This window comes from Nomascus leucogenys, chromosome X (genome assembly GCF_006542625.1).
Source record: "Nomascus leucogenys isolate Asia chromosome X, Asia_NLE_v1, whole genome shotgun sequence".
NCBI classification, from domain to species: domain Eukaryota; kingdom Metazoa; phylum Chordata; class Mammalia; order Primates; family Hylobatidae; genus Nomascus; species Nomascus leucogenys.
In genome coordinates this window covers 91,367,634-91,384,593 of record NC_044406.1, presented here as the reverse complement: position 1 = coordinate 91,384,593, position 16,960 = coordinate 91,367,634, and the positions used below count along the sequence as shown (strand labels likewise).

The window sequence follows — 16,960 nt, the reverse complement described above, 5'->3', positions numbered from 1 at the left end:
ACCTGGAGGTCGAAGCTGCAGTGAGCCGATATCACACCAGTGTACTCCAGCCTGGGCAACAGAGTAATACTCCATCATCTCAATACAAAAGAAAGAAAAGAAAAGAGAGAGAAAGAAAGAAAGAGAGAGAGAGAGAGAGAAAAGAAAAAGCTGTATGATTACTTGTTGACTATTCACCAAGTTAGAAAAAAAAGTATACCAACCCTTAATATAAATTGAAAATCAGCCTAATGCTGGTTTTAGCAGTCTCTTTTTCATGCAAACACACTTTACATCACTCTTTGCTCTCCATTTCAGGTAGGCTTGAGGTGTGCACATCCTGTTTGCTAGTTAGGTACTCTGAAGCAATTTTTTTACTCATGGTATGTAAACCTTTGTTGCATTTGCTTTAATTAAATTCAAGCATTTCTGTCCACTAACAAACCACAGCAGCTGGTGTGACTGCTCTTGGCCTTGCCTGTTTTTGTAGTTGTGTACATAGCAGCGGAGTGTACATGCCTGGAAAGAGATTTTACAATAAAATGCTTCTAATGCAGCAGTATTTACGCAGAAAGTATTATACTTTGGATTAAATAAAAATTTCAAGTATATCCTTTAAGTTCTCTGTCTTCTCAGGGACTGATCCTCCTGCCCACCACCCCAGAAAGAGTTTGGGCAGTTTTTACCTTCCATTCTTTATTCTGGTATCTAAATTTTAGTGTCATAGGAGCTGACCATTGTGTCTCTCTTTGAGAATTCATGATGAACTTTTAAGGAAGGGGCAATTTTTTTTCATCTTTGTGTTCCCAGCTAATAGTATAGTATATGAAGCCTATCGGGTTCTTAGTGGATGTTTATTTAATGAAAAAAGATCTTCAGTGTCTACCTTGGGGACCTAGAAAGGCCCTAGCTAGCATCCTTCAGGCAAAAGATAATTCTGGGCTTTGACTTTCCATCCCCAATGTTCCTGAGGTGAATGTGCAGATTCAGCACCTTACTCCATCGACATAGGCATGCACCACATGAATTTTCAAATACCTACATATTAATCACATGTCAGAATCTATTAACTAATAGCTGATCTATAAACCATGTGAAGAGATTAGAAGCATATAGAAAAGTATGCACACACAAATAAAAACCGTTGCAGAATACAGATTGAAATTTAATCTAATTCTGCTCGGTTTTAACTTTCCTATGATTTTTATTAGTCTTCACAGTAAAAGCTATTGGGGAGACCCACACAATACAACAGTGAAAAAACTGGCTGAGCCACACAATGTGCCCAGCATTTCTAAGTGGCTAAGTACCTTCTTAATAAAGATCATAATTTGAATCTTTTGCTCCTTTTGCTTCTGAAAATTGGAACAAGTAAAATCATATGTTTTGAGACTAATTGAAAATCAAAGCCCAGAAGCCCATTTGCTTTGTTTGGGAGAGCGTGTGCAAGTTGTTGGTTATATTTAGAGATGCATAATTTAAAATACTTTTACATTCATTCATATAGCACTTGAAACTTTTATGGCATTTGCATGTCAAGTATTTCATTTGAGCCTCAGAATAGCTCTTTGAGATAAGCAGAGCATGGTACTAAAATCATAGAACCACAGGACTCAAAGGCACCTAAAGGCACATAGTTCAACTGCCCATCTCACTTGGCAGGTGCCAAACTCAGGCATAGAGGTCAGTGGTTGGCTCAAGGTGATACTGCAGGTTTTCCTACATGAGGCATTCCCTTTGTAAATGTCTAATGACACTCAGAGATAGAAAATATTATTGAAACCTCTACAGTGCTCAAGGTTGGCAGGCAAGGATTAGAACCTGGAAGTTTCTGCCTTGGGATCCTAAATACAGACTTCTCTCTCCCTCAGTACCTTTTATACACATCAGTTTGACTCTTTCCTATCATTGACTTTACTATAATCTTCTAAATATATACACCTTCTGTAGCCTCCAAAGCAGTTAAACCCCCATCAACAGACATAAAATTTCTTGGTCTGACAATCTTATTTTATGTTGCCTTCAGTATTTCAGGTTGCCTGAGGTGCCATATTGATTAAGCTACATTCTGGAGAACTAAATATATGTAGAATATTATATGGTTCCCCTACCAAACACAAAACTATAAATTAATGGATCCTTCTTGTTGACATTGTAAAGCAGGCGTGCCTGAAGTACAACTGTAATATTCCTTGCAGGACCATGTATTTTACTTGTAATGTCTATAAAATGAATACTTGTTCGAATGTAAAAGCTGTGACAGAACACAGATGTCTATATAGAAGGTGACATAGTGGGAGAAGGATGACAGTGAGTATATGCAATGTAAGAAGCCAGAAAGTACTAGGGGAAGAAAATAATACAATGGACCAACGGCCCGACAACCTTTCGCTATGGAAGTGACAGAGGGGTTTAATCAATACATCAATCCTGAATATAGTGACAGGTAATATAAACATGTTTTGCTTTGTTTTCCTCTTGGTATTTTGTGGCTCTAAGTGCTGTAGAATATGACTAAAACTGTGGCAGAAGAGTAGAGTCAGGTAATTTGGGCAATTAGTTAGGAGTCCTGCACATCAATGGATGTTTGTGTGAGGATAGGGGTGGGGAAGATTCTAATATAAATAGTGCTGAGGGCAGCACAGAGTGAGCTCTGGTTTGAGAAAAGTGGCTAAAATAGATTTTGACATGCACAATTTTTCCTCTTGCTCCTTTGACCCACCTCTTCAAATCACCCCAGTAGATTGTTCTGTTTTTTAAATAGTCCTCCTCACTTTGGTCTTGCCCTAAGTTTCTTTTCTAACTTTTATTTAAGCTTCAGGGGTACATGTGCAGGTTTGTTATATAGGTAAACTACGTGTTACAGGGGTTTCGTATACAGATTATTTTGTCACCCAGGTACTAAGGCTAGTGCCTGATGAGTATTTTTTCTGATCCTCTCCCACCCTCCACCCTCAAGTAGGCCCCAGCGGGTGTTGCTCGCCTCTTTGTGTCCATGTGTTCTCGTTGTTTAACTCCCACTTATAAGTGAGAAGATGTGGTATTTTATTTCCTGTTCCTGCATTAGCTTGCATTAGTTTGCGTTAGTTCACTTAGGATAATGGCCTCCAGGTCCATCTGTGTTGGTGCAAAGGGCATGATTTCATTCTTTTTTATGGCTGCATAGTATTCCATGGTATATATGTACTACATTTTCTTTATCCAATCTTCCACTGATGGGCATTTAGGTTGATTCCATGTCTTTGCTATTGTGAATAGTGCTGCAATGAACGTACATATGCATGTCATTATGATAGAGTGATTTATATTTCTTTGGGCATGTACCCAGTAATGGAATTGCTGAGTTGAATGGTATTTTTGCTTTTAGGTCTCTGATTTCTCTGCACCATAACTTTTTGACATGTATCTTTATATATAATTCTATAATACATATAAAACAGCAGTTCTCTGCCCCTACCCCAAGTCCTTTTTCTTAAAGACAACTTCAACTTTTTAAGCTATTTCATCTGTTATGTATCTCCATGTTTATAAACAATATGTTCATATTTCTGCTTCTTAGTCAATTTTACATATTATCTATTGAGTTCCTAATACAGAGGATAATAACCAGTTGTCCTCTCTCAATTATTCAAATATAGCTATATGATAATTTTACATTATTATGAATATTAAGTTGTGAGCCAAATAGTATATTATGATTTCATTTCCTTTCTTGTACTTTTTGTTTTTCCTGCAGTTATAATGAGAATATGAGAACTGTCTCATTTTCACGTGACTTATTTTTCTATATTTCTATAACCAAGTGCCCCCAAACTTTCCAACAGATTAAAAACTCATGAAAATAATTTTCCTGGAACATCCCTCCTGGAGCCCTCTCTCTTCCTGCTGAAAATCTCAATAAGTTCTTCCCTTGACGTATTTGCACAACTGAAATGCTAGAGTTTCTCTTCACCTCTTATCTTTGTTGTATTCCCTGTTGCCTGTATCTCTTTACTACTGTGCTGGATCCCCTCTGTGTGCCCCTCCAGATCCCTTTCCACCATTCTGCACATGGTCTCTGCCTTGGGACTGATTCTACATTAAAAGAACACCCTTCAGCCCTCTCTGGTAGATCCAGCTCAGGATCAGGAAATGTGTAAGGTGTCTTCACACTGCCACTTCTATCTCTGCCTTCATGTAAAACCCTCTGCCTCTTTGAGGCTCATGCCATTCAGCTTTAGCATTCTCTCTATTCTTGGAGATAGCACTAGTAGGAGCCCCTTCAAACTCTCTTTCTGTCTTTTCACATGCCCCTATCATTGTTTGAGCACTTCTTATTTTCTGGCAGCACAAGATGTGCCTACCCTCATCTTTTTGCTTCTCTGCCCCAGGCCTGAGATAAGCAATTTCTTCAAAGAACTCTGATTACTTTTAGTGAATATTACTATTGACAAACTAAGATATGGATGTTTGTTATGTTTATTGCTACTAATGTGTTGCTGTTCCTGGCCCTCTCAGTGGATAAAGTTAGGAAATATACATATGTGTAAGATATATAATCATTTGCATAGACAAATAGAAACATAAATATATACATAGATGGAGACAGAAATAGCCATGAATGACTCTGATAATTCCAATTCAAAACCAGAGAGTCCCTTCTAGCCTCCCGCCTTTCCATATTTGTAACTGCCTTCTATGACAGTGAGAAGCCCACTCCTATTACTCTTAATATATTTGTTTGCTCATTCTCCCAGCATGTAGTCAACTATCCGGCCTTGCCAGACTGCCACCCCACCCTGTATGGGTCCTGACTCCTGCAAGGCTACCATCCCTCAGATGCTCTCCTGACATAAGCCCTAGCCACTGCTGGGCTGCATCATCACCCTGCTCTTGTGTCCTCCTTATACAGACCCAGACCACCCTTGTGCTTTCTTCCCACCTCACAACCAGTTTTTACCTTACTTATCAGTCCCTGATGCCTCCTTCCCTATACAGTTTCAATTCATAATCCATCACTTCCACAGCTTGTACTAATATCTTCACCTTCTCATTCGTTTGTCCCTGTGATGGATCCTGGCAAAACTCAGTTCTGGATCAACACAACTGTCCACTTCCTCCATTCTTACACCTGAGCAGAGCTTGAAAAAACTGCACAGCTGTGTAGACTGTTTTCACTTATAAAGTCATGATCCCTAACTTCATTGGAACGCTCACTCTTACCTAAATATTCTTCTGCATTTATTAATGACCTCTTTCCCCCAAGCTCCAATGCTCCAATTGGCTATTCAAACTTCCTTCCCAACTACTGCTACTTCCCAGAGAAAACAGGATAACTGAGGACTTGGAACTCTTAAACACAGGATCCAGTGGAATTACTCACTCTGAACAAAACACTAGGGATTTGGGTGAGTATGGGAAGGGAAGGGGAGGAGGCAAGAGAATGAATGGAGTTAGAAAGTCAAGTCTGAAAGTAAAATCAAAGGCAAGAACAACTGCCTGAATGGAAAAATGTAGTCTGAGATGAGCAGTGGATGTTTGAAATAACTACCATGGGAAACAGATGGGAAAGAAAGCTGAATATGTACATGTAAAAGGTCTTCCTAGCACCTCTGCAGGGCCCAAATGGGGTTTTAGACCATGTACTGTTTCTGGCACAGGTATGAACTTCTCTACAGGAGTTCAGCCATAGAGATGTTGGAACAGAGAAAGTGGTGGTTAGATTGATCCAAAAACGGAGAGGGAGGTGTTGTAGGCAGATTTAGTGACAAGATAATGAGTCTAGAATCAGATGAAGATATTAGCAAAAGGACAATACTACAAAGTTTAGGCTGGATAACAAAGGAAATGATATTATAAAGCAGTTATTAGGTTCAATTGGGAAATAATTGTACATTTTAGACTCCGAAGCAAAAGTTTCAGAGGTTTTACCCCATCATCCCTTCTAGTTGCAAAATGCAATTGTCTTTGGTCAACAGATTGCAATTACCACCTCCAAATATTAAGTAGGCTTTTTAAATGATATATCCTATGGTACAATGCCTTAGGATACTTTTATAAAAATGAACATAAAGACAAAATTGAAGAGTTGAGAGGGCTATGTCTATGGCTCCATCTGAAGCTTTAATTTTTAATATCATATATTTTGTGATTATAGAAGTAACATATCTTAATTGTAGAAAATTTGAAAGCTACATAACTGAGCTAATTAGTATCTGTTACTACTCTTAGTACACATACTTTTGTGTCACGTTTAAATGCATGGGTTTTAGAGCGAGACTGGCTGGGTTCTCACCCCAGAACAGCCATTTCAATAGCTTTGTGACTTTAGGCAAATTACTGAACTCTGTGTCTCAGTTTCCTCATCTAAAAATTGTAATAAAAATACCACCTACCTCCCAGTAAAATAGATTATTAATATGAAATGAGTTAATACATATAAAGCTGTACTTAGAATAGAACGCAGAATATCATTAGTCTCCACTAAATGTTAGCTATCATTATTTGTGGTCATAGTCCTTAGTCTAAATTCTGTGTCACAACTACCCATTATTAGGGGCATTAAATAAGACCTAGGAAATAGACATTAGGGAAATGGATTTTTCCATTTTCTAGAAAGGTTAAAGCAGATATTTCACCAAAGGATATCTGGGCCCTGATCTGGTTTTCTTTCCTCAGATGAGGATGTGACCTTTTTGATTCTGAGTTTGGTTCAAGAACCAGGAGAGCTGTTAGTTCTAAACATCCCCCTAAATGGAAATATGGTGGCACAGATGCTGAGTATTAAAAAACTAATGGTGTATGGGGGAAAAAGTCAGCTGTATTTTTGGATCTGGCAAGACCATTCCCTGTACAGACAGTGACAGCGGCAGCTGTAAATCTATAGAGAACCATGGAGCAGGTAAGTTCATGCCAAGATATGTAGCATCTGCCCCTATCTTATGAGGCTTTATCCTTGTCTAGTTAAAGCAGAAAATTACACTACATGGTCCTTTCCCCATATTCCCCAATCCATATTCCTCTAGAATCACTGCAAGTGTTACCAGAGCTAGCAATGTAAAATACTTCAATAACTGTATATATTTATAGGATATATACAATATGTTTATAATGTAAAAAATAAGAGTCCAAATAACACCTTATTATTTGTGGGTGGTTAGCTGATGGAAAGTTATATTTTTGAGCTAATATAAACCTTTACATATCAAATATTACAATTATTTGTTCCGATTTACCTTTATTTTTATGTTTATCCATATACATTTTCTATGTTTATGTAAAATGCTCTATTGATTTTTCTGATTTCTTCTTTTATTATTATTAGAAAGTCCTACTCCCAGGTTACTTTTATTATATTTTAGTTATTATATGCTTTCCTTTTTTTACGTTTAACACTTGAATCCTTTTGAAGTTCACATTTAACTTTGACTAGCTTATCTTATAAATTATATAAGCATAATAACTGCCACTGTGCTTTAAGCAGAGTATTGAATACCATAAGCATTTTAAATGCATTATAAAATATATGCTTATGTTATTCTCACTGTAAATAAACAAAAGCACAGGCTGATTTTTTAAAGAAAATTCAAAGTCCTTCCCCCTATAATTAACATTTTGGTGAAAAACTTTCTACACATTTCATATGCTTATATGCACACATAGATGTACACAAATACATAAACAAGTGAAAAAATTGAATTATGCTGCTTTGTAAGCTACCTTTTCCATTAAATTGTATTTATGGATATATTTCCATATCAATAAATGCAGGTCTGCATTGTCTTTAATGTGTCCAAGTAACTGATTAAAATGATACATCCCAATTGACTAGTCAATACACTATTAGAGCCACTTATGTTGTTTTCAAAGCTTTGCCAGTATAAATGAAACATTAATGAACATCCTTGTGTATACGTTTTAGTACTTGTATTTATCTTCTTAGAATAAATACTTAGTGAAATTGCTAAATCATAGAAGGTATTTTACATTTTATACAGATTGCCAACACAATCTTTGGAAATGGACCAATTTAAACAGTACATTGGATCATCCATATCCTCACAGGTTTGCCAACACCATGTTTTATGTTGGTTTTTGAAGCCTTCTTAATCTGATATGTGAAAACTATTAGTTCTTATTTGCAAAGTGAGTTTGGTATTCCTTTTTTTGATGAGTATTCTATTCATGAATTTTCCCCATTTTTTCTATGAGATTTATTTTGTAATTAATATGTGGAAGTTCTTTTATGTTAAGAATATCTACCCATTGTTATGTGTCACAGATATTTTTCCTAGTTTTTTAATTAACCTTGATTATGGTATTTTTTACCATAAAGACTTTTTTGAAGGTTAAATGTATCAATCTTTTCCTTTAAGCCTTCAGTCTTCATAATTAGAAAAACCTTCTCCATCTCAGGACTACAAACATATTATAAAATGTTAAATTGTAATTATATAGATTTTCAAATAATCTAAAATATCTTTGAGTGTCTTTATAGTATTTTTTTACATTTAAATCTTTGAGTCAGCTGGAATTAACTTTGGTTTAAATAGTGAGTATAGATGTAGCTTTATTAAATTTCCCCTCAATGACCAGCTGTTGTCCTAATCACATTTACTGAAAAATCTATCTTTTCCCTCAAACCCATGGATTTGAAATCCTTCTTTGTCATTTCTTAAAATCCATAATATACTTAAGATTATTTCTTTGGACACTGTTCTGTTATAGTAATTTGTCTGATCCTACACAAGTACCGTAGTATTTTAATCATTATAATTTCCAATATAAGTTATATGTGATAGATCAAGTTCTTTATAATTTTTTCTCCTTCAGAGTTTTATCTGGAATTTATTTTGGTGTTTGATGTGACATAAATATCTAATTTGTCTCCCAGAGTCAAGGTGATTCCCGTAATGTTACTAATTTGTGTTCTGAGAAGGAAGAAAAGTGGCAGCACTATGGCACTGGGAATTCTGCATAAACCCATGAAAGCAGTCACCTTTGTGAACATGTTTTTGGTGGAAACAAGTGTTGAGAACCATTGTTGTATAATAGTGCTGTCTAACAGAACTTCCTCTGGTGATGGGAATACTCTATAGCTGTACTTTCCAATATGGTATTCACTGACCACATGTGGCTATCAAGTACTTGAAATGTGGCTAAGTGACTGAGGAACTGAAATTTTTAGTCTTATTCAATTGTAACCAGTTTAAATTTATACGACTACATATTTATTGAATAGAGCGCTTCTAGAGCATAGCTGTTTTAAAAAGAATCAGTGCCCTATTATACTGCCTCATGACATTATTGGCAAATAATAGATTTGGCAATTTCCTACTTAACCTGAAACTATCATTTACATGGTAAAATGCTAAGGCTAACACTGAGATCTCAAAGGCAGCTCAATTACATAAGTATGTAACAGATGCTTCCTATACCCTCGGCACTCTGCAGAACAAAAGACAGCCTTCCAAAAGTTTAAAATGTAGTAGAGGAGATAGAGTGATACACAGATAACAGTAATGGTTGCAGAACAAGGTAAATATCATAAAAGGGGGATCAACAATGTGCCAAGAGAGTTATGAAAAGGGAGAGATTGCTGAGCACAGCGGTTCACACCTGTAATCGTGGCACTTTGGGAAGCCAAGGCAGGCAGATGGCTTCAGCCCAGAGTTCAAGAACAGCGTGGGCAACATGACAAAACCATATCTCTACAAAAAAAATACAAAAATTAGCTGAGCATGGCGCCATGCACCTGTAGTCCCAGCTACTGGGGGCGGGGGGGCTGAGGTGAGAGGATTGCTTGAGCCTGGGAGGTCAAGGCTGCAGTGAGCTGTGATCACACCACTGCACTCCAGCCTGGGTGGCAGAGTGAGGCCCTGTCTAAAAGAAAAAGAAAAAGAAAAGGGACAGATTATTTTAGCTATCAGGTATGAGAGATAAATTAGGGAGGGTTGCATTAAGCTGTTTCTTAAATATGGTTTTCAACAGGCAGAGAAGTAGAGATGGAAATTGGGAGGAAAAATACCCCAGGGAAAAAATGGCATAAGCAAGGGCACAAAAGATATATAACAAAGGTTATAAATGGATAATGGTGAGTGATCCAGTCTGGCTAGATTATGTGAACAGGAAGGTAGTGAGAAATATGGCTTACTAGGTAGACTGAGGCTAAATATTAAAGAGCCTTAAACTTCTGGCCAAAGAATTTGGACTTAGTTTTACAGCTAATGAGGAGAGAATAAAATCCCTTTAGTCTAGTGCTATCTGAGCCAGGACCCCAGAGCAATAATAGCTTTGTGATGCCAATAAAACAAAGTTTCCCAACTTGGACAGACCACCTACCTCACAAATAATTATAAATATTAAGCAAGGTAAAGAAAGGTGGAGGGCATTCCCCAAAGTATAAAGCAAGCACAACATAAATGTTAAAAATTTGTAACATAATACAATGATCTAGATGATTCCTAGAGTGACACACACCCAAGTAAGCCAGAGCAAAATGACCTATTTGGGCATAGCAATAGACTGTTAACAAACAAAAGACCATAAAACACAGTTCTCATAATTTTTAAAAGGTGTAATTTCAGCAGGCCAACTGATAGGAAACAACATACTATTTGGGTCCCTGGATATTGAAAGGATGATATGGACTTTCTGGGTTAGGCAACAAATGTTCCAAATCTGATGTTTGAGTTCCCACTAAATGGTTGGCCATGCTATGTACTCACCTGCAATGTTAGAGAACTTCCTGTATTAGTTTGTTCTCATACTGCTAATAAAGACATACCCAAGACTGGGTAATTTATAAAAGAAAGAGGTTTAGTGGACTCACAGTTCCACATGGCTGGGGAGGCCTCACAATCATGGTAGAAGGCAAAGGAGAGGCAAAAGCACGTCTTACATGGCGGCAGGCAAGAGAGCTTGTGCAGGAGAATTCCCATTTATAAAACCATCAGATCTTGTGAGATTTATTCACTACCACAAGAACAGTAGGGGGGAACCATGCCCATGATTCAATTATCTCCACCTGGCCCCATCCTTGATCCGTGGGGACTATTACAATTCAAGGTAAGATTTAGGTGGGAACACAGCCAAACCATATCACTTCCTAAGGTTACAATGCAACTTATTTAATGCCTCAGGCAACTCAAATGGTTCGAGATTATTTTAGATTCAATAACAATCTGTATGACTTAACAACCACTCACTAAGTAACACTTTTAAATAAAGAACTGCATGAGCTACAGGAAGATTAATCCTAACATGTAGGATATACTGAATTAGAGAGCAGATCAAAGACAGCAAGAAAAGGCTTTTGTAGCAGGCCAGATCAAGAATCTAGAAGACCTAACTGCAAGTGGTGGCAGTACAAATGCAAAGGAGAAAACCTATTCTAGAGACAGAATTCAGGGCATTTAATAAAAGACAGGATGCACGAGATAGTGATGGATGAGGCACGCAGGAGCAGTCACAGATGAATGAGATCAGAGGTGCTAGGGTTAGAGAATGAGGACCTCATTAAAAGGAAGAGATAAAAAAACAAAAGTTTGCTTGGGGGAAAATGTCAAGTCAGTGTTTTAATACATTTTCATGCCAACAGAACACCCAAATAGAGGAATAAAGCAAACCAGCTAGAAAGCATTTTGAAACTCAAGAGAGAAGCCAAGGTATAGCTACACGAAGCTGTGAGATTAATGGGAAAAATAAAGCAAGAAGACTACTAAATCTAGGTTCCTTGGCACAGAGAATATGTATTTAGATCATTTGACAAAAGATTTGGAACCATGTCTGTGGCTGGGGAAGCCCAAAAGAAACTGCCCCACAGTGGACTCACTCTAGTGCCTCTGATCTCATTAGGAGATAACTCAAAGTGAACCAGCCCAAATAGCGGTAGCTTTCGCCAGATGGATCCATGTGTTACATCTTTGCATCAGGCCTTACATTAGACACATTTTTAAAATAGAGGTGGGGTGTCACTATGTTGCCCAGACTGATCTCAAACTCCTGGGCTCAAGTGATCCTCCTGCCTCAGCCTCCCAAAGTGCTGGGATTGTTACAGATGTGAGCCATCATGCCCAGCCTGGACAGACACATTTTATTTTGGCAAATTCCTAGGCACTTGCAGCTCCAAGTCTAAAGATAATGAGAGGCTTATTTTCAAGTCCTAGCTCAGGATAATTAAAGCACATATTGCACATTCCACATTTATCTTTCTCTACCAAGTTGGCTCCAATCACAGCTTTCTGACCTAGGATCAAGGGACAGTTCTCAGAGATTAAAAGGTGTGAGTTTCTGACTACAGCTAGAAACCAGCCTTGAAAAAACCCTGTTAGTCCACATTTCGAGGTTTGGCAATGATTTTTCTTTTATATATTATTAGTGAAGACCTCAACCTTGGGACTTTTTATCTCTTCCACTTGATTACAGTGCATTTTCACAAAGGAGGTTATGGTACTTCTCAAATGAAGAAGGCAATGTGTACATTTGTCTTCCAACAGTCCCAGCTGTAATCATTACTGCTGCAGTTACAGGAAATTTCCAAATACAAAGGACAAATATATGTTCCCCTTTGGTTTCATCATAGTGCTACAACCTGTCACAGAATCTACCCAGGCCCTCACATTGCACACAGTGATGATTTTATTTAAGGCACAGATGTGAACACAAAATTCTGTTTTACCAAAGTATACGATTATTTCAACCATATTTTAATTCATTTCACCTTCCCAATATTTCCCCTTCTTCCCAAATAGCAAATGTTTGCACTGAGACACTTCAATAAACTATGGAAGCCAGTGTATTTGATAAAGTGAAGTTTACTGTTTTAAACAAAACTGAAATAGTCACTTCATAATTCCTCTTTTTTATATGGTCAGATTCTTTACAGCATGCCTTTTAAAAGCTAAATAAAACTTCAATGGGCTTTGCAGCTGTGGAGACATGTTCCAGATGGTTATAAGGGGCTGTTCCCCAGGTTATCTCACCATCAGTTCACCCTAGTAAGCAGCATATGTGTGTATGGACTCTATTGCCACTTATTGGCAAACAAGAATGTTCTACACCATTGAGGAACTATTTCTCAGGAAATGAATGGGTAAATCAAGATTCAGACTTGATTTTACCTGTAAATGCCACAGTCCAGGGGCACCCTGATATCCACCACCCCTGACCAGCGCCTTTAGCCTCTGCACAGAGAGGTCAAAGTGATAGAAGCCCCGCAGAAACTAAAAATGGCCGATTGCTCAACCTGAGTTAAGACTGGCTAGATATCAGAGAGGGCAGCAGAGGCTATTCCACAAAGCCCGACTTAAATCCTCAACCCTACTGCTCTAAAGGTCTGGCCTTGACCTATAGGGCAGAAGCAGAAGCGGCCGCAGCTGTCTGTCAAGGAGGCAGCTTTGGTCGCTACTTGCCTCTCCTTCAGACCAGCTGGGGTTAGAGTGGGCAAGCCAGGAGCCTTTGATGCCACAGCCCTTTATCCACATTTAAACGCTATTTAAATCAGCTGCTTCCACCTCAGTAATTGCAGGCTGTCTACCCCAGGGCAGCCCTCAAATTGGAGAGCTAACTGTAAGCAGGTGGTTTAAAACTGGAGTCGCCGCATCGGGTCCAGCAGCCGCGCGGTGCGACTGTACCGGCCATAGAGCAGGGGTTGCTCCACGGAGGAGAGGGGTAGAAGGGATGCAAGTGGTGAAGATAGGCACTTCTGCTGAAGCCTCGGAAGCCTCGGCTCAGGAATACTTGGGAATTTCACCCTCCCTACGTCCCAGGGTAGTTGCCCAATTGCTATCTTTGGGGAAGCCGGGAGCATGGAGAAGAACGTGTTCTGTGCGGCAAGAAGGGGTGAAAGCCTAAGTATCCGAGACCCTGCTGGCAAAGAGCCCAGTGGCACAACAATGCATGGATACTAGTGCCCCAAATAATCTGCTTCCACGGCGGGTAATTGTGGGCTGTCTAGCCCAGGGCGGCCCGCAAATTAGAGAGTTCACACCGTACAGGGCGGCTCAGAGATGGAGCCAAAACCTTGGGTCAGCTGCGGTGGGGTGGGAGATGAGGATGTCAGTGGGAAAATGGACCCCAGTCCCAGACACTTGTCCCAAAAACTTAACTCCTTCATTCCCAGGGACTCTGTAACTGAGGTAGTCTTCCTGAACTGTAGGACGCCCGCTGAACTTGCAGGCTTAGAGGAGCGTCCTTTCCTCCCTCCCTCCCTTACTTCCTTCGAGTCTGTTCCCAGCTATGCCGCATGTTTAATAATCTACAGCTTGGTTCCCCTGGCCAGGAAAAGAAAGGATTCCTTCTTGGAAGTCTACACATTCGATTGAATGTAGTGGTGGTGGGCAGGTCCCGCTTCCTCATTCGGGGACAAGATACTCCTAAATAGACTCCCCCTAAAAAAACGCCTGTGGTAGGCTCTAGAGTAGCTTTCAACTGAGAAGTACTTTTCCAACACTTCTGTGCAGTCACAACTTTTGTGGGTGGCAAGGGGAAAATCTTGAGTACTTGTTTACTAATGTCTCTAAGTCCTTGGGTGGCACAGATGGTGAGGGGATGGCTGCAGGGACCAGGAGAAACCCCCGAAGCAGACATTTGTTATAATACACATTTCCCTTGCCAGGGTCTCCTTGCCAAAGCATTTTTCTTAAACGTCTGATAGTGACAGATCAAGCTGTTTGCTCCAATCCCAGGCCCAGAGAGGCAACAGCCACTCGCGAGTGGCTATCCCTACTCTCCCACTCTAGGGTTCCTTCACAAGGAGTCTGAAGCGCAACTTGGCTCGGGCAGATCCTCACGCCTGAGCAGCAGTGGGGACCTGGGAAACCCACTCTAGGGGTATCGGGGATTCTTGCGGGAAGAGGAAAGGGGGCGTCTTGGGAACTGCAGGGGAAGTACCTTGAGGCTCTCAATGCAGGAGCACAGAAATGGCCCCAGATATCCAGCGATCTCCCCTGTCTAGTGCTTGGTGGGAATCCCCAGGAGCGGCAGTGTATTGCTGGGGAACCCCTCGCTGCTCCACCCAGGAGCCGCCTTGAGCCTCTTCCCAGCTCCGCTTGCTCTCCCAGCTGCGGGCAGAAGTGTGGGCAGTCAGAAGCGCCCAGTTGGAAATTGCCTTCCAGGCTGCAGAGCCCGCGCTCCAGCCGCAGAGAGCATGAAGATCCCGCCGCGGAAACGCAACGCATGGGCTCGCGGGCACCTGAAGGACGGCGCACGCTCCTCCCAGGCGAAGAGCCCCTGGCCTTCGGGGCTCTATTCCCTAAACTTTCTGGGAAGGCTAAAGGAAGAGAAAGCCAACTGGCAAATTTCCAGGCGCGGAGGCCAGAGCTGCAGGAGAGATACAGCCTCCATTGGCTGCGGCCTGCCCCGCTGCCAACTGAGAGCGCAGCGCGTTCTCCCCTGGCCCTTGCCAGTCAACTCTCCAGCTCTGCGAGTAGGCATTACCTGAGTCTTGCAAAACGGCCAGCAAAACGTCCAGCAGGTCTCAGATGCGTAGTTCCATGTCAAGGGCGAGATGGCGAGCCGGGTTCCGGAGAGGGCGGGCTGGGACTTCCCAAGCAGTCGGAGTGGCTGAAGGGGGCGCGAGGAAGACCGCGTCTCCCCAAACAGCGGACAGTACAGCCCCGCCTGTTTTCTCCACTCCCTGTCTTAGCCAAAGAGGATGCTAGGAAACTTCCCCCCGGCCAGGGAAGATTTCTAGAGTTCAGCAGAGCTTCTGTGGACTTTGGGGAGAGCTGGAAAGGGAGAGTTAAGGAGGGTTTCTAAATCACTCAGCTCCGTAGTTAGAATGGCAGATGCCGCCTCTCTCTGTCTCTCAGTGACTAGACTCTCCTAAGTCGCCTGCCTCCCAGACTCTTCCTTTTGCGCGACTTCGCTTCGGAGCAGCCTTGCTCCAGCAACACCTTGCCTCGGCCAAGCGGTGCACTCCCGGACGCGTGCGCCTCAGCCTGTGGCCCTCGCCCCCCTTGCGAAGTAGGCACACTCCAGGAGCGAAACACCAGCTGCCCTGTCGCCTTAACGGAGGCGCAGGCAGCAGGTGCAGACTCTGCCTGTCCACCTCTCTCCCTCCTGTTCGCTGCTCCAGCCTTTCCCGGGAACCCTACAGCCAGTGCGCAAAAGCCCACAAGTCTCCCTTAGTTCCGAAGAGGGAGGGGCGCCTGAAAATGAGCTCCAGGCTCGCCTCACATCCTGCCACCGCTGCTGCCTCCTCCAAAATATGCCTGGAGTGCGGGTGGGAGGGTAGTGGGAGTGACCGAGAGCTGCGTTTTTGTCGCTAACAGTTTGGTGCCTCCTGGCTGACTGCGCCGGGGAGGAGGTGGGAATTAGAGAGAAGCGCTCTGGCGCGTCACGAAAAGAGCTGCTTCTGCTCCTCCTCCTCTTCCACACCCCTTTAGATTTGGGAGCGCGGGGAGGGGAGGCAGATTGAGAAAGGCTGCCAACCCCAAGTCCCCCATCCCTTGGTTTAAAAAAAAAAAAAAAAAAGCGCTCTCTTACCTTTCTCGGGAGAAGGAAAGCGTGTCCCCGCAGCGCCGTCTAGCGTCCGTACCAGAGTAGGTCGGCGTACCGGATTGGGGCGAGCGCTCAACTGAGTGCAGGTGTGGAAAGCCACTAAAAGTTTTTCAGCTCTCCTGGTCTCCAGTTCTAGCCGCTGAACAGGTATCTAGTTCAGTCAGGAGTTCACCTGCTTGGTTCCCCGCAGACTGGAACTTGCTTTTAAAGACGCAAACCACCTAGTTTTTCTTATAATTAGAGCTTTCCAGGACCGGGGAGGACTCTTCTTTTCCACCCCTGCCACCTATAAGATCCTTAAGTCTCAGGGTTCTCCAGCCCCGACAATCATGGGGCAGGCAGGTAATGTACTGGGACGCAGGGATGGGCTTGCAGCTAGAACCCTGGCCTCAATCATTCTGCCATGCGCCAGGGGCTCGCCAACCATGCATCTGACCACCTGCTCTCCAACGTATTGCAACCCAGGAACCCCTCTCTTTAAGCGAGACGGGGGAGAGGG

General features: G+C 41.7%; 1 protein-coding gene across 1 annotated transcript in view; it reads right to left on the bottom strand.

The window, feature by feature from the left end:
* The window catches only part of IL1RAPL2 (interleukin 1 receptor accessory protein like 2), a 1,171,118-nt gene extending 1,154,865 nt beyond the window's left edge, over window positions 1-16,253 (bottom strand). Inside the window, exon 1 of the mRNA XM_003262140.1 lies at window positions 15,397-16,253. The gene's annotated coding sequence lies outside the window, so the exon portion shown is untranslated. The remainder of the gene's footprint in view (window positions 1-15,396) is intronic.
* Window positions 16,254-16,960: the final 707 nt, after the last annotated feature.